Genomic DNA, 21,046 nt, shown 5'->3' with positions numbered 1-21,046 from the left:
CCTGCTGAGCAGAGAGCCTGATCTGGGGCTTGATTCCAGGCCCCTGGGATCATGACCTGAGCTGAAGGCAGATGCTTAATGACTGAGTCACCCAGGCACCCCTCCAAAGCGATCTTTAAACACTTCACAATACTTTCCTGTTTTAAGGGATTAATTCTTTAGATTCATTTTTCTAATCTCAGGGGTCTGGACCTTCATATTCTATGCTGAGCCCCAGGATTTGAGTTCTGGTTGGGGAACTTGATCGGATGAAAGAATTGAGGACATTTCTGTCTGGGACTCCCTTTCCCAGGATGCTGGGTACCTTTGCCTTCGTCTTCTCCTTACAGCCGCTTAGCAGGACTCCCCCCTCTAGCAACAAACTCATGTTTTCCAAAGCTCCTTTCTTTTTCTATTCTTTTTTTTCTTTTTTCTTGCATTTTTTTTTTAACTCCAGATAAAAGTCCCTTTTTAAATATTTTTAACAACTGATTTGTTGTAAGACACTCAGCTAGAAAGTTGTTTTATCCCACACTGCCTTTTTTAAAATTTTTAGTTCAAAGATCTAATTGGTTTTATTAAATGATTCACCGATTGGGCAGCATTTCATCTAGCAAGGAGAGGAGAACTCTGAGCATGCTACAAAGAAATGGAAGGTTTTTATAGGAAGAAGGGTGAGGTAAGGAAGTTATTAGTGAAAGAAAAGATCCTTTCAGGCAAGGTCACCTTCCCTGAGGGAGAAGAGCAGCGGGTCTTATCATGCGGATCATCTCATCTTCCTTTGAGGGATGGAGAGGGCCCCTTGGACAAATGCCCTCACTGGTGTTGACCAGAAACTTCCTGAGTGGTCAGTCCATTCTTCATTTCTGGGGGATGCTGAAACTACATTAGATTAGGTATGAAGCTCCAGTTTGGTGACAGAGCCTAAGTGACACCATTTTAGCCTATGGTTTTCTTTTTCATACTTTCAAATCACAGTACTACCGTCCACCCTCTGGTCTTTGAACATGGATCCCTTGTAGCAGAACAGTCGTAAAAGTCAAAAGGTCCTGGCACGTGACTAGAATCTCCTCCAGTCATCAGTCACTATCCAGTCCGTCATAGTATCTTATGAAAATGGCTCCGAGGTGAGGCCACTTGGGTTTGCAGCTTCTTCTGTTCCATCTGGTCAGGTTCCCAAAGCAGGAGTGGTCTCAGGAATAGAGGCTTTGCCAGAGGCAGAAATGCATAAGGTGACATAGGGGGAGAGGGTACCAAGGTTCCAGGCCATGCCATGTCCCCACATCTCCACATAGTCGCCAAACTGGGAGCTCTTCTTCTGCGTTACTTTTATGCTCTCACAGCTGAGGACTGGTGACCCAACTTTTCTTAAGGCTATGTTTCATTGATGTAATTCTAAAACAATTTTGAATGCACAGATTAAGAACATGTGTCTCTTCATGTCACATGTTAAAAGAGACTTCAACTCATTCTGAAATCTATATTGAAGAATGTCTTAAAGCAAAATTGCAACCGTGTAGCTATATTAACTATGAATTCTATCAAGTCACAGTAGAGTGACCAAGAGAGTCAGGTTGGAGGCTCATCTAAGCAAGAATTTTTCCTCTGATAAAGGCATCCAGGCTGTTTTGTTGGGCAGGGAAGGGGGGTGGAGGGGGAGGCGTGTGATCAGTTTGGAAAGATATGGTTTCCCTCCCTCGTGTCAGTCTCAGAATGTCAAGAATGTTCCTCAAAGGTGGATCTGTCAGCATGCCCTTTGCTAACTCCTGCTTCAATCCTTTTATATTGTATCTGCTACCTCTTGGGACATAAGTTTCATATTTTTATTATCTACAGTAGTCCAGTATTTCCTCTTTTTGTCTTAAAATTACTTCTTTCAAGTTTCAAGGAGTGTGCCTTTAGGATCTGGAAGCAATGATTCCATCTGCAGTTTCTCTATTCGGTTCCACTTGATCCTGGAGGCTTTGATGGTATCTGCTCGGCCTTTGTCAAGACAGAGAAAGCTAATTTTGCTTCTGAAAATGGAAAATTTTCAAAGGAGCCTTCCTCCCAGGAGACAAATCGTTCTAGGGCTAGGGTGCAGTGACCCTCATTGTGGAGAGGCAGGAACACAACCTGGAGACTGTTGACAAAGGGTTAAGCATCACAGACAGCATGAGTAGAAGTGAAAAACAGATCTGATCCAAAACATATAACGTATACTCCAAAATAAGCCAGGTTCGCCCCACTTAATGGGATCACTGCAGACACGCCAAATTCTACAGCTAGTCAATTGTATACATATGGTAAAACTTTTCATACCATTCAACCTTTGCTGCCATATGATTTTAATTACATACAGATTGGGTAGCTGGAAGAAAGCACTGGAATTAAATAGAATAAAGTTAAACACAAGCCCTTTTGTAAGTGGCCCTGGTTTAGGTTAGGATGTATGCAAATGCCCGTGGAGGACAGAAGAGGAATGTGTGGCTTGGGGGAGCCTCTGAGGATGGGTATGACTCATCTCCAATCTGGGGACCCGGTTGTTTATCTGGAAGGGGAGCGTTTACAGACACAGGGATTATTCTCCTTTTGAAGTTGAAATTTATGCTGATCCTTGCACCTTGTTACATTCTTCCTGCCCAACTACAGGGTTTTCTCTCCAAGACGAAATTGCTCTCTGGGCACACACCGCCTTGAATTTTTTGAAAGGCTGTGGGTTTCAGAGATGCCAGATTGGTAGATTGGAAACTCCCACCCCCAGACTTTATTAGTCCCTGCTCCTTGTTTCTCTGGAGCTGATTTTACGTAATGAATTTAAAAAGCGAGGCTGTTTACTTCATTTAAGAGCAGGAATGGAAAGCCAATTTTGCTTCGGATGGGCCTCGGCTGGGCGGAGGGGAAGCCACTGCTCTGAAATGTGCTTTTCTCAGACTTGAACGGCATTTCTTTGGTTTTCTCCATAACTTACCATGATGGCTTTTACTTACTGAACATCTTTTGGGTAAGCCACTGTGAATCCCAGTTTTCTCTTTTCTGAGATGAAGATCCTGACTTAGTGACTCCGACCTGGCCGATGCCAGGCCCTGCAGGCAGAGGCAGCCTGACAGCCCCATGCCCCAGCCCCTGGAGGAGCAGAGACAGAGCTGGCTTAGTAAGGAGGAGAAGGTCAGGTCTCTGAATCCTGTCTTAGGAGCACGTCAGATCTTTCAAGGAAGGAGCAGGCTCCTAACCCGTCCTTTGCCAGTGAGATCGGGGTCAAAACAGCGAGTGCACGGCTCCAGGAGCAGGCAGAGGCTGCACCCAGCGTGTAAGGTTCTCCACCCCCTTTCCACGGGAAGGCAACTGAGCAGACGGGGAGCTTTCACAGTCATGCAGCGATGAGCTGGGGAATCCCAGCTTTTGGGCAAGAAACCATACCTCCCACTGCTGCCCCCTCGGGCTGGGGCAAGCACCAGGGATGACCGCTTCTGCCCAAACCTCCCGCCCCAGCCCTGCCCTCCAGGCCGATCTCAAGGGCAAACGTCTCCTTCCATGTTTGCCACCTCTCTTTGTATTTGTAAATATTTATGTGCGGACACTGTTCTGCAAACATACACACTCCAGTCTGTCTTTCAGTTGCTTGGGCTTTGGTCCATTCATTGTTCTTGAAGAAGTCACCAGTTTTAGCCTCGAGGGAGTTGCGTTCCGCGCCCCCCACCCACTCGCACCCCCGGAATAAACGTCTGTGGATTGAAATGGATGACAAATTAATTTCACTTCGTTGAAATGGATTTTTTAAATGGACTGTTTAATAATATATTCAGGTATATAAAAATGACATCTATCAGTCATGCAAGTTAGTTTCTCCATCTTTAGGAAGGAAAGAAGGAAGTCATTTGTACTTAATTTCAGGTATGATTCCTCATTTCTTCTTTCATATTTATTATGCCAGTTGCCTTAACATAATGGCCTCGGGCAAAGGGAACTACTTCTAGAAACCATGGAACCCAGATTCTTAGTTACTGACCTCAAGAAGCAAGAGATACTGGAGTTAGTGGCCAGGGATCTTTTGCTGTGCAGGGAAGCCCAATGAACCCACTCTGTTAGGAGTTTGGTGTCCCTTCCTGGTGCTTCCCCCCACCTCTGCCACACTGAGGGCCTGGGCTGGGCTCAGCCACCCCGAGACATCGTCCACCACACTGAGGAGTAAACAGGCTTACAGGAGTGAAACAGGGGCTGAGGCAGGACCAACTGAGCTCCTGCTTTGGATGGGAAGTGGCTCCAGCCCTGGGGGCCTGGTTTTCCCTTGCTGAAATGGACCATTCTGCATTGTGGGCCAAGTCGTAGGAGAGGAGCTGAGAAGTCACAGCTCCTTCTTAAAATAGAGGGGCTGCCTTCAGTGTAGCAGAGAGCAGAGACACTAAAACACATGATTGCAGCGCAGTGTAAGAATTTGCTAGAGTATAAGTCAAAAACAAGCAGCCCTAAAAAACAAGCAAATACTTATGGCCAGGAACATCGCTGGATATGAGATTAGCACAGCAGCTTGGGGCCGCACTGCATTCACAGTGGTTAGTTAGAATTGCTTATTTACATGTTGGTCTCTCCGGCCAAACTATTTACACCCTGAGGTCTGGGAATGGGTCTTACTACTTTTCTTCAGTTCTTCTGAGTTCCACTGTGTGTATGTGTGTGTGTGTGTGTGTGTGTGTAAGCCATCTTTATTTGTAACTTTGTTTTCCAACTTTATTGAGATGTAATTGATACATAACATCCTGTAAGTTTAAGGTGTGTTGCTTTGAGACCTTTGTATATTGCAAAATGATCACCACTGTGACACTAGTAACATCTCCATCCCGCTGAGCTGTTTAGAGGACCAAATGGATTTTCACTGAACGAATGCTTGATTGGATGTTGGTTGCTTTTGGAAGTCATTGTAACCCCAACTGATGAGCTGATTGGACTTTTGACTGGTCAGGTACTACAGAGACTTGTTTAGACTTCATCTCCTGGGGAATATAGAGCCCTTGAATGTTCTAAAGCAGAGGAGTGACCTTAACCTATCTGTGTTTGAGGAAGAAATTATTGCTATAATGTGGCAGACTGATTTGCAAGAGACTGGAAGTTGGAAGGCCAGTTGAAAAACTACTGTAATGGTCTGGAGGAGATACCAGAAGGCTTGAGAGGGTAGAGACTTGAGAGAGATTTATAAGGTAGATTTAGAATCCAGCTCCAATTTGGGTGACCAGTGGAATGGGAAGGAGGGACAAATCAATGATCCCAGTGAACTCAGGTGAAACAGTCTGACTTTCAAGTAGATTTATAATTCAAAGATTAAAAAAGAGAAAGAACCTCACACTTAGGCTCTAAACATAATTAGCTTAGTATTGTTGGTTTATAATAATGAAACTTAGTGTGTAAGAGTTGATAAACAAATAGGATGTACATGGGTATGTGACAGAAGGAACAGATTTATATGGCATAAGAAATATAAATATTACTCTTATAGTACCCATAATATGCAAATGTACAAGTAAAGACTATATTCTGATGCTATAAGAATAATCAGGGCTGCCATATGTAGTCTCACAGGTTGCGCACTGCACAACTCTAGGGGACATTAGTAATAGCAACAGACCACCGTGTAAAGCTATTGTATATCCCTCTTATGCTTCAGCACAACATACTCATGGACGGTTGCTTTGAACAACAAATAAATAAGCTCTCTAAGATGGGAATTTGATAGACTTTCCCTTCCATGGCCAGGTCATTAGTATTGGATGTGTGGTAGGTGGGTGGGGGAGGGTGTCTTTTCATATCGAAAATGAGAGAAGTTTTTCTCCTTTTATGGGACTTGAGGGATTATGCTCTTATACTGCATTTGGACAGCAATGGGAGAATTCAGCTTCTTCTTGGTATTTACGTTTTATGGCTTCACAGTGTATAGTGTGTCCTGTGCCTTGGTGCTCCGCATTTCCGCGTATTGTTCAAAGTGAGTAATGTGGAGTGACACGTGGACTTAGCCATTCGAGGGGAGGAATTCATAGAAGCTGGCGAAGAAAAGATAATCCCCCCTATTCTTTCCCAACAATTATATATTACTTAAAGTTTGTGTGGATTTGGCTCACATGCTTCTGGGGAAATCGCTTCAAAATGTGACCACGGACCAGAATGTAGGTTTGGCTTGGTCCCAGCTGTGGCCTGGCGTGGCTGGGGCATCTAAGCCATCACAGCACTGCTCATTGGTCTGCGACTCCATTGGCAGATGAGGGAGGTTTGGCAGAATGTGTCAGAGAGGAGCATCTTCCCCGATGTCCAACTGCCAAGGGCCGATGGAGGAGATGGGAGCCTCATGAATTTCCCAGCAGCCCAGGTGGCTTGGCATTGTGGACGGGGTCCAGATTCTCAGGCCCTTGGGAGCCAGTTGCCATACTGGGGTCTGGAATGGGGCCTGGGCATAGCACAGATAGAGCGCAAAGCGTCGTGCTTCTCCACGCTTAACTCATCCAGTGGAAACATGTCAGGCTGCCTCCTCCAGGGCCCTGCATTTATTTTAAAGAATGTTAGAAGAGAAGTATATCACTTGCCATCTTCCTCCCTCTTTGGGCGTGTTTATTGTGATTGGAAATCATTCTAGTCCGCATGGCCATGCCTTTCCCCCACCCTTTGGGCCCCTCTGTTGAACAGCCCTCTGTGCAAATAAACAGAGAGGGCAAAGCATTTTATTCAGCCACAGAAACAGGAGCGGAGTTAGACTCTGGAGAACTAGAATTGCATAACCACGGCTTGCGTCCTCTGTAACGTGCTTGCTTTTCCTGTCCGTGGACCCAGGCCAGGAGGTACCGCAGAGGCCTTTGCTGTGCTGGCTGGGAGCCCAGACCCAGGTATTCTGCTGTAAATGGGACTGCCCGCCCTGGTTTGTTGTTCCGTAGAATTTGCCTGGGGTTTATCTTGACCATGCCTACTGAGAAAGGAAATTCTGAGCTGCTCCGAACTTGATTAAAACCTAAAAGGGAACATATGCTTTCATTTTCTCTCTGTCCTACCAGACCTGAAAACAACAAGTAATTGATCAATGTATTGTTAGTTCCAAATTTTAAAACAAATACTTTATTTATGAAAATCCCTTTGGTCTAGAAAGAAAAAAAATAAATAAACAAAAACAAAAAACCCTGCCAATACAGAAAGCCCCACAGATCAAGTGCGTGGGTTTATGAATTACCGTAAGGGTACACCAACCAAGTCCAGGAATAGAACTTTGCTACTACCCTGCAAGTCCCTTCCGGGTGTTCCACCCCGATCACAGGCCCCCTCCTCTCCTACAAGTAATTCTTCAGCTGAACTTCTATGGTAATATTTCCTTGGGTTTAGCTTTTTTTTTTTTTTTTTAAGATTTTATTTATTTATTTGACAGAGAGGTACAGAGAGAACACAAGTAGGTAGAGGCAGAGGGAGAAGCAGGCTCTCCGCTGGGCAGGGAGCCTGATGTGGGGCCCGATCCCAGGATGCTGGGATCATGACCTGAGCTGAAGGCAGCTGCTTAACCAACTGAGCCACCCAGGTGCCCCTGGGTTTAACTTTTAATAGTTTTACCACCCAAATGTACATCTCTAGATTAGGAAATTTAATCTCACACATTTAAAACCATTGAATATATCTTTTACTACTTTTTGAAAGTGCAGGTACTTCCTCCACCCCCATAAAACTTATCTGCTGAATAATCTTTAAGTAGAACTTAACATATTTAAGTTAAATTATACCAGCAGCACACCCACTTTAGTTACCTTTCTTGTGTGAGATATTATTTTGAGACTTTCCCCCCAAACACAAGGTTGTTAGTTAAACTAACAACTAACTAACACCTGATGTTAGTTAAAACATGGCAAAACCAAAAACAAATCAAAACAAAATTTAAAACGCTGAGGAGCCAAAAAACTTGTGAATCTCGACTTAGCAACAGAAAAGATGAATTTGTCTTGCTGATGTTCAGGGAGAGCTTTTCATTCTATGATACCATTGATTCTGTGATGTGTGTGATTATGATATATAATTGTTACACTGCATATGACCATCTCTATTCTGGACAAAGAATAGAAAACAACTCCTGGCTGTGTATGAAAAAGCAGACAAACAACCAAGATCATGAGTGAGGTTAGAAGTTAAGATGCAAGAACTCTAGGGGCACCTGGGTGGCTCAGTGGGTTAAGGCCTCTGCCTTTGGCTCAGGTCGTGATCTTGGGGTCCTGGGATCAAGCCCCACGTCGGGCTCTCTGTTCAGCAGGGAGCTTGCTTCCCCCCTCTCTCTGCCTGCCTCTCTGCCAACTTGTGATCTTTGTCAAACTAAATAAATAAAATCTTAAAAAAAAAAAAGATGCAAGGACTCTGCTGTCACAGGGGGTATGACTTTTATTCTGATTCTGTGTGATGCCAGACAAATCCCTCTACTTCTCTATCTGTACAGTGAAGGTCATTGTTACTAATCAAAGTCGATCTGTACTTCTCTTAACGAGGAACAATTATTTATTAAACTTTCTGCCTTTTTATTGTTAACCCTTGAAAATGTTAGTGACACCTGAGTCCTTGGTTTAAAACTAAAGATATATGAAAAACAACATACTCGGGAAGCATCAAATACAATGTTACTTACTTGTGGGCGCTAACGCTTTTAACTTTTTATGTGGCAGTAATTTATTGGCATTCATAATAAGTAAAAAGGGTTAGGACTTACAGAATACCATGTAGTTCATGAAGCACTTTGACATCAACTATTTAATTTGTTTTTAATAGAATAAATATTCATACCCTAATTATTCTGCTTTCAACATATGCTAGTATTCTTTCTTTAACCATCACCTATAGCAAAGGGGGGGCTTAGGAAAGACCTTATTTTTTGTATGGTTCTGTCACACGTGATAGGTGAGGAAACAAAAACATAGACATCTAGTTGTTAGTTTTCTATATATTTTGGGGGGCTACTTATTTTCTGTAGTACCCAGTTCTTGTTGTAAGTCTGGGAGCATCTGGCTGGCTCAGTTGGTAAAGAATGTGACTCTTTGATCTCAGGGTTGTAAGTTTGAGCCCCACGTTGGGTAGAGAGATTATTTAAAAAAAAAATACTTTGTCATCTTTATTATCACAAGTCTGTACAAGGGAAATGTGGATTAAATAATATACATAATAATTAATCTTGACATCAAGCCATGTCATTGCTTATTAAATGATAAATATGCAAAAACCAAATCACCAAAATAAATAATGGATTTGACTGCCCCCTGAGCTACTTTTTAAAAAATTAACATATAATATATTATTTGTTTCTAGGGTACAGGTCTGTGATTCATCAGTCTTACACAATTCAGAGCACTCACCATAGCACATACCCTCCCCAGTGTCCATCACCCCACCCCATCCCTCCCATTCCCCTCCCCTCCAGCAACCCTCAGTTTGTTTCTGGAGATTAAGAGTCTCTTATGGTTTGTCTCCCTCCCTGGTTTCATCTTGTTTCATTTACTCCTCCGTTCCCCTATGACCCTCTGTCTTGTTTCTCAAATTCCTCATGTCAGTGAGATCATATAATTGTCTTTCTCTGATTGACTTATTTCACTCAGCAGAATAATTTCTAGTTCCACCCATATCATTGCAAATGGCAAGATTTCTTTTTTGATGGCTGCATAGTATTCCATCGTGTGTGTGTGTGTGTGTGTGTGTGTGTGTGTGTCACATCTTCTTTATCCATTCATCTGTTGATGGAGATCTAAGCTCTTTCCATAGTTTGGCTATTGTGGACATTGCTGCTATAAACATTCGGGTGCACGTGCCCCTTCAGATCACTGCATTTGTATCTTTAGGGTAAATACCCAGTAGTGTGATCGCTGGGTTGTAGGGTAGCCCCTGAGCTATGTCTTGTTGCAGTCACTTAATTCCCATGTCGGAGAGCCTCACATAGGAAGGTCTTTAATTCTCTTGACCTGAATCCTCACTCAGAACCTGATGAAGGTATCTCTGCATGGCAGTCTAGTGGATTGCCACTGATCCTCAAACAATAACGTGGTATCTAGAATATCTGAAGGTATTAAAAGAATAGAAAACTTAATGATTTGATCCTGATAAGGGAGATTGCAGTAACCTGGCATCCCAAAGGGGGCGCTGCTCTTGAGCGTAAGATCACAAAAAGGGCCTCACCTCCAACTTCGCATCTCCTTCCAGACTCCAGGGGCTCTTTCTCGCTCACTCTCCACAGTGGGATGATGGGAATTCATTCCAGACCTAGCTGGTGCTGGTGGACCTTCCAGCAGCTCGCACACATCTAGCAATCAGGGCTAGATATGGGTTCCATCTTCTTGGGGATTAATTACCTCTTCTTGAGCCTGGCTGCATTGTGCAAACACAGAACTAATATTGTGCCCTCTCTTGGCCACTGAGGTACCCACCCTCTTTCCAGTGTTGCAGAAGAGACCCCTACCTCTAGTCCTGGAAGCTTCATACCAGTCCTTACCGAGCATGTCCTAATGCTGTGCATTGTTAGGTTTGGACATCCCATCCTTAAAAGAACTTCACTCTTAGGAGAAGTTCTCCCTCTGGAGCCAGGTGCTAATAGTTCTACCTACCGACAGGACACTCGCTGACTCCTCTTTGCCCTCACCATATCATATTGCATGAACTTCTCATAGAGCACTTGTCACTTTGTTCTGTCACTGGAGAGCTTTCGCACTTTTTCTCACCATGACCCACAAAAGGAAATCTATCTTACACTGCAAACCAGTGCACACAGACATATACACAATCGATACAGATACACGACGTCCATCTGTGGGAGTTTCCTTACCTCGTACGTGTTGACATTCCTTACTCTGTGCCCTGCTCTTCTACTTTATTTATTTGTTCATTCATTTGTTTTTCTTTATGCTGATAAAGACCCACTTCATTAATTTCATGATCATGTAACAAGTCTCAAGCTTTTGTTTGAACAACACCATGCTAGTTAGTGCACCTGACTCCGTCTCCCCCATCCCTGTTAGACAGTGACCTCACTGCAGGCAGGAAACAACGTATGTCTATATCTCCTTTGTATACTTTGGTGCCTGGCATGGAGCAGATGCTCAGGGAAATATTTGCTGGGGGGAGGAACTCAGCCTGAGTCTTTATACCTTGCCTGGCAATTTTAAGAACTGAGTGAGATATGTATTTCAGGGAGGAAACACAGGGCTTAGCTCCAACAGATGCTCAACTAACATATGTTTCTTTAGGATTTTTAGACTAGCTGCCCCTTTAATTCACTGTCTGACTGTGCTGCAGTTTTTTGGGGGTGTGTTGGTGTATGTGTGTTGGTGTGTGTGTGTGTGTGTGTGTGTGTGTTTTAAAGGTAATGAGGGTTTGAAGTCTATTAGCCTAAGGCCTCAGCCAGCCGAAGTACTTTAAGCTTTTCTGAGTTGCCATGGAGCCAGGGACAAAGTGCCCTCCAGGAACAGGTTGAAACTATGGGAAGGTCACAGGGGGGAGTGCTTTTTGTCCTACCCTGGCCTGGGACTCATTTCTCCATGAAAAGTAAAGACTTGAGCTTATTAGAATTTCTAAAATGAAAATTACTTCCACGTTTTAAAAAGTTTATAAAGTAAGTTTAAACTTAACATGAACATGGAAGGCTTTGTGACTCAAAGTCTTTATGAGAGCTCTCACTTCAGAGGTACTAAATTCTATCGTCGCAGAAAGACACTGGTTGGTGAACGTCTGATTCCAGTAGTAACTGGGGGCGGGGCAGCCTCCGCAGGTGTCACTTCTTCATCTATGAAAAGGAGAATCTCACCCGTCCTCGAAATTCTGTGATCCCAAACACGAACCTTGGAGTCCTTCATTTTATGCTCCCGGGAATGCATTGGCCATTGAGGAGATAACAGTCCAATGGAAACCTATTGCCTTTGCAGAGTCTGAATCAAGTACGGTGCCTGAACCCTTTCCTCTAACAGTTTCTTGCTACTCTCATGTAGAAGCTCTCAACCAGTGTTTCACTGGCCTGAGGGTCAATGAGTCAGGTTGTTAAGTGAGATCAATTAAGCCTCAAAAATCAAGATTTTGCACAAATCGTCACTGTAATTTGTTCTGGAACCGTACTTCATCTTGTCCACGAAATGTGAGCATTTGATTTCATGTGGTGGGAATTTATAATTCACGTGCAGGTGATTTAACGAACCAACTTGTTTCTTTCCAGGACAGAGTGGCTCAGAGGATCATGGAGCTTCTAAGCCTAGCAGAATATGGAGTCTCTCCCCTCTGGCTGTCTGGATTAAATTTAAGAAGGTCAGTAGCGAATTCCATTGGCCACCAGCTCCTAAGTGCAAGCTGCCCTGAAGTTAGCCGGGTGATAGGGAACATCTGACCTGCTTTGGCATTAAATTTACAATGTTTTCAGATGTCTAGGAAAAGTCAAATGCTTGGTGTGGAGAGGGTATCAGAAGCTTCTTGCGTGCTCTCTCTAGGCTTTGCCCTCTACAGAGATTCTGATGGAGAAGAAAATCAGAAAGCTAAGCTCTCCCCTCCCCCCACCCAAGTGTTAGAAAGGACTCCCTTTGTTGTTTTCAAAATGAGCATGGATTGAGCTTCCATACAATTCAGGGGCTGTCACATGGGTGCTGGTGTAGAGAGCAAAAGAAGGTGAAGTCAGCAGTGGCCTTCTCCTAGCTCATTTCTCCCGGGCTCATCTGGCCCATTGCGTTGACATGCTGATCAGTTTCCGTGGCCTGCTCTACCTTCCCTGTAAAACAGATGCTTGTCCCACCATGGCCCTCCCCTGAGAATGGCCCTGAGTGGCTCCCATCTCCCTCAAGATTAAACCCAGCTTCCCAACCTGACTTCAAGGCTCTGTGACCCAGTCCCCACCCCCCCCCCCCCCTCAGCCTCATCGCTCACATCTGTTTCTCACCCTGGGGCCCGTCATGCGTTGGGTCCCTCCGAGTCTTTGCTCTTACCCATCTTTATCTGGCGTGATCTCCAGCCCCTTCTTCCCCCAACCTCACAAGATGCCCTCATGTGACAGTGCCTCTGGGCCGCCTTTCTGGAACCCACCATTCCAGGCTGCTGCCTCCCATGTATGCCCGAAGCCTTTGCACATACCTCCGTCTTACACTCACCACATCGCGGCCATGTTTCCCTTTTACTTTTCTCACCCTCCTGCAGGACTGGGCGCTTTTCTAGGACTCCCTTACTCTTGAGGTGGTAGAACATAGTGGTCAAGGGCACAGTCCCTGGAGCCTCACTACCCAGGATCTCAGTTCTATTACTTCTGACTGGGTTAGACCACCTCCCACCTTACTTCCCTTCTCTATAAAATGAGGGTCACAAAATTTCGTACATCACAGGGTTTGTGTATGTTGAGAGCAATAAGGTGTATGAAGTACCAGAGAGAGTAGCAGGTAGTGGGACGAGCCGTGTACGTTCTATTACTAGTGCTCACTAAGGACTAAATTCAATGAACCTGGGTGTTTTCCCTTGAATATAAGTGCCGGGCAAATACACCAGTGATTTGTAGGTAGTGGTTCTTTTCTGGAAAGTTTAGAACGTTTGGCTGAAGAAAACTGAATGGAAGTAGAATATTTTGTGAAATGTTAGGGGTTTCCTCAGTTGCTCTTCATTAAACAGTAGGATCGCCAGGCTGGGAAGGCATCACCACTGCTTTGATTCGAGATGCTTGTAAGTGTATAGGCCCTTTAGAGGTCTCTGAAGTCCATTTTAGGTTCCTATAAAGCCTGTGTTCGTTTGTTCGGGCTGCTATAACAAAAATGCTTAAACTCAATGGCTTAGGAGCAATACACATTATTTCTCACAATTCTAGAGGCTGAGAAGTCCCAGGTCATGGCCGCACAGATTTGGTGTCTGGTGAGAGCCTGATTCCTCGCAACTTTGCCTTCCCAGGGTTCCCCACGTGGTACAAGGGGCAAGCTAGCTCCCCAGGGTCTCTTTTGTAAGGCCACTAATCCTAATCAGGAGGGCGCCACCCTCATAACCCAGTCACCTCCCAGTGGCTTCCCCTCCTAATACCTTGACGTTAGGATTTTAATATATGACTTTGGGGAGGGGAGACACAAACATTCAGACCAAAGCACCTCCCACTCCTATAGAAAAAACATAAGGGTCATTTAAAAAAAAAAAAGATTTTATTTATTTATTTGACAGAGATCGCAAGCAGGCAGAGAGACTGGCAGAGAAGGGGAAGCAGACTCCCTGCTTCTCCAAGCAGAGAGCCCGATGTGGGGCTCAATCGTAAGGGTCATTTTTTTTTTTTTAAGATTTTATTTATTTATTTGACAGAGATCACAAGTAGGCAGAGAGGCAGGCAAAGAGAGAGGGAAGCAGGCTCCCCACTGAGCAGGAGCCTGATGCGGGGCTCGATCCGAGGGCCGCGCGATCATGACCTGAGCCAAAGGCAGAGGCTTTAACCGACTGAGCCAGCCAGGCACCCCCATAAGGGTCATTTTTGAGGTAGATTGAGAAGGGTGTGCCTCCTTATCACTATTTTGTGGGGCTACCCTTTGTCTGAATTTCTATTTTTGAATAAGTTCTTTTAAAACGTATTGCTATTGAATTTTTTATATGAATATCAAAGTCAAATACTGAGCTAAAATGAAAATGGTCTTCTTGGAGATTAGCTCCCCTCCCCCCCAAATTCCTAAAAAAGGGCTGGTTTCAGGTAAGGTAAGATCGATAGTCAATTTTGCTCTCTTTCTGTGAAGTGCTCTAATTTAAGAGCACCCCTCAGCTGCTTGTGTGATCCTCACAGATTAATTTGAGGTGAAAACCTCTGTGAACTGAAGCTCTGGAATGACGATCTCACATCTAGAAAATTCCATTTCTGTGGAATTTTCCAGCCTGTGCTCATGGTCTGACATTCATGAGATTCTGTTGTGCTTGGATGAGAAGAAAAATTCTCCGTGACCTTGAAACTTTTGTTTTGGATGGTTCCTCCTTCTATGACTTCCTCATTGCCTTAATGGTTGCTCACAGATCCAAGATAAACCATTTTCCCATGCCCACTGAGGGACTGGAGCTTAACGGTTTGACATTCTCTGTTGTCACGGTGTTAGGACCAGCTTACTCATTTGCGCTGAAAAATTCTGGAAGGTAAACTGTTGTGTGTATATTTTCACGTGTATCAAACTCACACTGGGCACACGCGCCTTTTGTTACCTCTTTGAACTCCTTGAGATTTCAAGGGTGCGCACTGAGGGGTAGATCCTGTCTTTGCGTTGGGCCGGTTCCCCATTCCAGCCCCACCTGCTCACCTGAACGTCTGAGCCAGTGGAGAAGAAACAGACAAGGGCCACCCACCCTGCCCTATGGGCAGCCCTACCTTACAAACACACACACACGTGCACACACACAAGCACACGTGTACACACTTGCCTGTAACTGTCTGCTGCCAAGCTTGCACACATATACTCCAGGGTTTCTAAAAGCTTCTCTTCAAACATGCATGGGAGATCTGCATGCGGCGTCCCAGTACGGAAGGAGATCGGCAAGAGGCACAGCCTGAGCAATCTCTGAGTTTCCCTCTTTCCTCTTTGCACGTCACCCTTCCACGCTTCCCTTCGCCAAGACGTATTTCTGCGAAACCTTCTCTCTCAAGGCTCCTGTCTCTCCTGTCACTGTCTTCTTTCCCTGGTAAGGCTCCAGCCCGAGGTATCCGTCATGGGGGTGCTGCTGTGATCTGTTTTTCTGGTGATTATCCTGAGCCATCCACACTCGGCCCCTCCCCCTTCTAACCAAGGCCATTGGCAAGTCCATTGAACCATCTGGGCAAGAGGTGGCTAAGGCCAGGACGGAGAGCCAGCCCTGAGCCCCATCGTCAGTTTGTTCTAACCAGTCGTGCTCCGACACCGGTAGTTCAGAAGGAGCCTCAGCCAGGGGCTGCCGCTGTAACAGCAGAGCTCACGCAGCTAGAACCTCATCACCTAACACTGAGTGGCTGGCGGAACCGCTCTCTGAGGATATCTACAAGCCCCATGACCCTGCGGTCAGGTCAGGTTTTATTGGTCAAGTTCAGGCAAGTTGCTAGGCACAAAAACCATTATTGCAAGAAATCTGGGGACCCACCAGTGGGATTTGATTTTGAAGAATGCACAAAAAACACAGACAGAGAAGAGTAAATAAGCAGGAATAAACAAGACAAGAGATTTAAGGCAGCAGAAGCCTTAAGTAAGCATTGGCTTGCAAAGATGGAAAGGATGGTTAAAAGGACTTCCAAACTGTCTTTAGATGGAAGAGGCTGAGAATGGGGATCACAGAGGGGTTAAATGAGCAAAAGGGTGGCTGGACTAGGAGATAGCTCTAGCACTGGCAATCAATGATTCTAGCAGACAGATGTCAATGTTCTCTATGAGGCCCACAAATGTCCAAGGATGTGAATGAGGAAGATAATTCTAGAGGCGGAAAGCTTGACTACTGAGGCATTATCAGTTATTATTGGTTTTCAGCTAAAATGTTTAATGCGGGTCCCAGAATTACTGAATTTATTCCCAGGACATGGTTTATTTTCTGGGAGAATCTGATTTGCTCAGGGTGCCCTGTTATTGGCTGATCACACTCTGTACTTAACGGCAGCTTTCATGTGTGGATCTCAAAGAATTTTATAAATATCATTTAGTTCTCACGTGTGACTTTGAATTCTTTTGCACACTCGTGAAATAGGTGGTAAATACTTTTCCACCCACTCAAAGTCAGAATACTGAAATGGATGGTCCTCTGGGTGTGTGAGTGCTGCTGGATGAGACCTGATACTGACACCCAACTGAACCCCAAGCTCTTCCCGCCATTTACGTCAGATCTTCCTCTGACATTAAACTCTCAAGTAGGATGTGAAGTCTGGGAGCTATTTCTAGATTTCTAATCAGTGTGTGGATTTAAGAATTGTGTTTCCCTTCTGGCTTTAACAAAATTGGAACTGCCTTGTATTCTGTCACATACACAAACTCACACACAAAACCAGAGCTGTCTGGAAGGTTCTGGGACAGGACGGAACACTTTGCTGTTGCCTGGCCAGCCCGACTTCCTATTCCTCTTCCCATCCCAGTACCACTGTTTCACTAGCCATGGGGAATGCCTCTGGGGTCCAAGATAAAGGGGGAAAGCTCCCACATTCCAACCTCCCACCCCACACACTTCCGACTCTGATACCGACATCTTCATGGCTGAAATCCAAACACTACTTGCTGCCTTAATTTCCTCTCCATTTGTCCCTTCTTAACCCCCTACCGTCCAATGTCCCCTCTCTCCCCTCTAGTGAATTCACTTTCTGAAAGTCTTCAGTGACTCCGTGCAATTCAGAAAGGTATTTCTCTGGTCATTCCGCTTGATCTCCCTGAGGCCGTTGTCCAACCTATCTTCCTCCTTGACAGTCTCTCTTCCTTTGAGCTCTGTGGCCCTGAAATTCCCATTTTCCTTTGACCCTACTGGTGATTTCTCTTTCTTTTTTTTTTTTTTTAATATTTTATTTCTTTTCAACGTAACAGTATTCATTGTTTTTGCACCACACCCCGTGCTCCATGCAATCCGTACCCTCTCCAATACCCACCACCTGCTTCCCCCAACCTCCCACCCCCCCACCCCTTCAAACCCCTCAGATTGTTTTTCAGAGTCCATAGTCTCTCATGGCTCACCTCCCCTTCCAATTTCCCCCAACTCCCTTCTCCTCTCTAACTCCCCATGTCCTCCATGCTATTTGTTATGCTCCACAAATAAGCGAAACCATATGATAATTTACTCTCTCTGCTTGACTGATTTCACTCAGCATCATCTCTTCCAGTCCCGTCCATGTTGCTACAAAAGTTGGGTATTCGTCCTTTCTGATGGAGGCATAATACTCCATAGTGTAGATGGACCACATCTTCCTTATCCATTCGTCCGTTGAAGGGCATCTTGGTTCTTTCCACAGTTTGGCGACCGTGGCCATTGCTGCTATAAACATTGGGGTACAGATGGCCCTTCTTTTCACTACTCTTGTTCAACATAGTATCAGAAGTCCTGGCAACAGCAATCAGACAACAAAGAGAAATAAAAGGTATTCAAATTGGCAAGGAAGTCAAACTCTCTCTCTTCACAGATGACATGATTCTTTATATGGAAAACCCAAAAGATTCCACCCCCAAACTTCTAGAACTCATACAGCAATTCAGCAACGTGGCAGGATACAAAGTCAATGTACAGAAATCAGTGGCTTTCTTATACACTAACAATGAAAATACAGAAAGGCAAATTAGAGAATCGATTCCATTTACTATAGCACCAAGAACCATAAGATACCTGGGAATAAACCTAACCAAAGAGGTAAAGGAACTGTACTTAAGGAAACTCTGAAAAACAATCTGAGGGTTTTGAAGGGGTTAGGGGTGGGAGGTTGGGGTACCAAGTGGTAGGTATTATAGAGGGCACAGATTGCATGGAGCACTGGGTGTGGTGCAAAAATAATGAATACTGTTATGCTGAAAATAAATAAAAAATTAAAAAAAAAAAAAGGAACTACAGAACCCTCATGAAAGCAATTGAAGAAGACACAAAAAGATGGAAGACCATTCCATGCTCTTGGATCGGAAGAATAAACATTGTTAAAATGTCTATACTGCCTAGAGCAATCTATAGTTTTAATGCCATTCCGATCAAAATTCCACCGGTATTTTTCAAAGAGCTGGAGCAAATAATCCAAAAATTTGTATGGAATCAGAAGAGACCCTGAATCGCTAAGGAAATGTTGAAAAACAAAAATAAAACTGGGGGCATACCTGATTTCAAGCTTTACTACAAAGCTGTGATCACCAAGACAGCATGGTACTGGCATAAAAACAGACATGTAGACCAGTGGAACAGAGTAGAGAGCCCAGATATGGACCCTCAACTCTATGGGCAAATAATCTTCGACAAAGAAGGAAAAAATATACAGTGGAAAAAAGACAGTCTCTTCAATAAATGGTGCTAGGAAAATTGGACAGCTATATGTAGAAGAATGAAACTCGACCATTCTCTTACACCGTACACAAAGATAAACTCAAAATGGATAAAAGACCTCAACATGAGACGGGAATTCATCAGAATCCTAGAGGAGAACATAGGCAGTAACCTCTTCGATATCAGCCACAGCAACTTCTTTCAAGATATGTCTCCAAAGCAAAGGAAACAAAAGCGAAATTGAACTTTTGGGACTTCATCAAGATCAAAAGCTTCTGCACAGCCAAGGAAACAGTCAATAAGACAAAGAGGCAACCTACAGAATAGGAGAAGATATTTGCAAATGACACTACAAACAAAAGGTTGTTATCCAGGATCCATAAAGAACTCCTCAAACTCAACACACACAAAACAGACAATCATATAAAAAAAATGGGCAGAAGATATGAACAGACACTTCTCCAATGAAGACATACAAATGGCTATCAGACACATGAAAAAATGTTCATCATCACTAGCCATCAGGGAGATTCAGATTAAAACCACATTGAGATACCACCTTATACCAGTTAGAATGGCCAAAATTAACAAGACCGTAAACAACATGTGTTGGAGAGGATGTGGAGAAAGGGGAACCCTCTTACACTGTTGGTGGGAATGCAAGTTAGTGCAGTCACTTTGGAAAACAGTGTGGAGATTCCTCGAGAAATTAAAAATAGAGCTTCCCTATGACCCTGCAATTGCACTACTGGGTGATTTCTCTTTCTTATTCGGAGGGCAGTCCGCGACGAATTCCACAAGAGCTTGTGGTCCTTGAGCTTCTCCAACCCTCCTGTGGGATCAAGTCTTGCCCTCCCCCCTCTGACAGGGATACAGAAGTGCTTCCTGTCTCCTAGACTGAAAATTGAGAGCTTCTATTCGCACTTCCTTTCCCTTCATATCCTCCAGTCAGTGGTTTACTGAGATTCTATTTTCCCTCCAACACTCACTGCCATCTCAACCCGGGTGCCCAGCATCTGGAGCATTTTTCCACTGAACTTTTTGGTCATGCACATTAGCAAAATATATTCATATATGGACCTCAGATTTTAAAAGTTTTTTTTTTAATTGAGATATAACTCAATCTTCCAGATTTAAATTGTTTATGTGTTATCTATCATATTAGTCTGCTGGCATTGCCACAGACGGGGTGGCTTAAAGAACAGACATTTGTTTTTCCACAGTTCTAGAGGCCAGAAGTCTAAGATCAAAGCGTTTTCAGGGTTGGTTTCTGGTGAAAGCTCTCTTCTCGGCTTTTAGACAGCTTCCTTCTCACTGTGTCCTCACATGGGCTCTTCTCTATGCGTGAACGGGGGCCAGGGGAGGCTGGGGATGCAGAGGGAGAGAGGAGAGCTCCTACCTCCTACCTTCAAATACAGTCACGTTAGAGGTCGGAGCTTCCGTACATGAATTCGGCAGGGACACATGTCAGTTGGTAACATACGAAGGTTCTATTAAACTATTTAAAATACATAAAATATACACTAAAAAACATAGCACTTTTAAAGGTAAATGCAAATAAGAATGCTGATATTTTCTTCCCACTCTCTTAGTGGATCTCCTCGAGTGCACGTAGGAGTGCATTCCTGTCACTCGACCCCGTGGGCCTTGGTGATGACGACAATACCCTGACGGTTGTGTCTGCTGCCGGGCTTTCTGATACAGCTCAGCCTCTGTAGTAATCTTTATAAAACTTTGGTTCCTTCTTTTCCCTTCTTCAGAAAACTTTGGTGCCCCAGGGTGCCCAGAGGACAAGCCCATTGCCAGCTTGACCCTCAGGGCACTCCATGTCCCACCACAACCGTTGTCCTTCCTAATGACCCGCGTGGGGCCCTTCCCCCTCCTCTGCAGGTCATGGGCCTCTAGCTTGCCTCATCACCACCTTTCCTGTTCCTCCAACATGCTCTCCCTCTCTTCTTGAGTTCTGTCCCACCTCTTGGTACGTGGTTCCCTGCTGCTCAGCCATGTTGCTTATGCTCTCTTGGGCACCATCTTATTTTTCAGCTGGATTATAAATTCCAAGAGCTCATGGCCCAGGAATTTCTTCTTCATTTCATAATCCTTCTCTGAACACAGACTCTGACCCTGTCTCTGTTGCTGAGGTGCTTCTCGGTCATCCTTCCCGAGTGGCACCATCCAC

At 44.5% G+C, this 21,046-nt stretch overlaps 1 protein-coding gene across 5 annotated transcripts in view; it reads left to right on the top strand.

The window, feature by feature from the left end:
* SCAF8 (SR-related CTD associated factor 8) overlaps positions 1 to 21,046 on the top strand; it is a 225,641-nt gene that overhangs the window by 178,453 nt on the left and 26,142 nt on the right. For all 5 annotated transcript variants that reach the window (XR_009354467.1, XR_009354464.1, XR_009354466.1 and 2 more), the window contains exon 22: positions 12,146 to 12,234. The gene's annotated coding sequence lies outside the window, so the exon portion shown is untranslated. The remainder of the gene's footprint in view (positions 1 to 12,145; positions 12,235 to 21,046) is intronic.

This window comes from Mustela lutreola, chromosome 6, assembly GCF_030435805.1.
Source record: "Mustela lutreola isolate mMusLut2 chromosome 6, mMusLut2.pri, whole genome shotgun sequence".
Lineage (NCBI taxonomy): Eukaryota > Metazoa > Chordata > Mammalia > Carnivora > Mustelidae > Mustela > Mustela lutreola.
The sequence above is the reverse complement of the archived record's forward strand: the minus strand, read 5'-3'. Positions and strand labels throughout refer to the sequence as shown.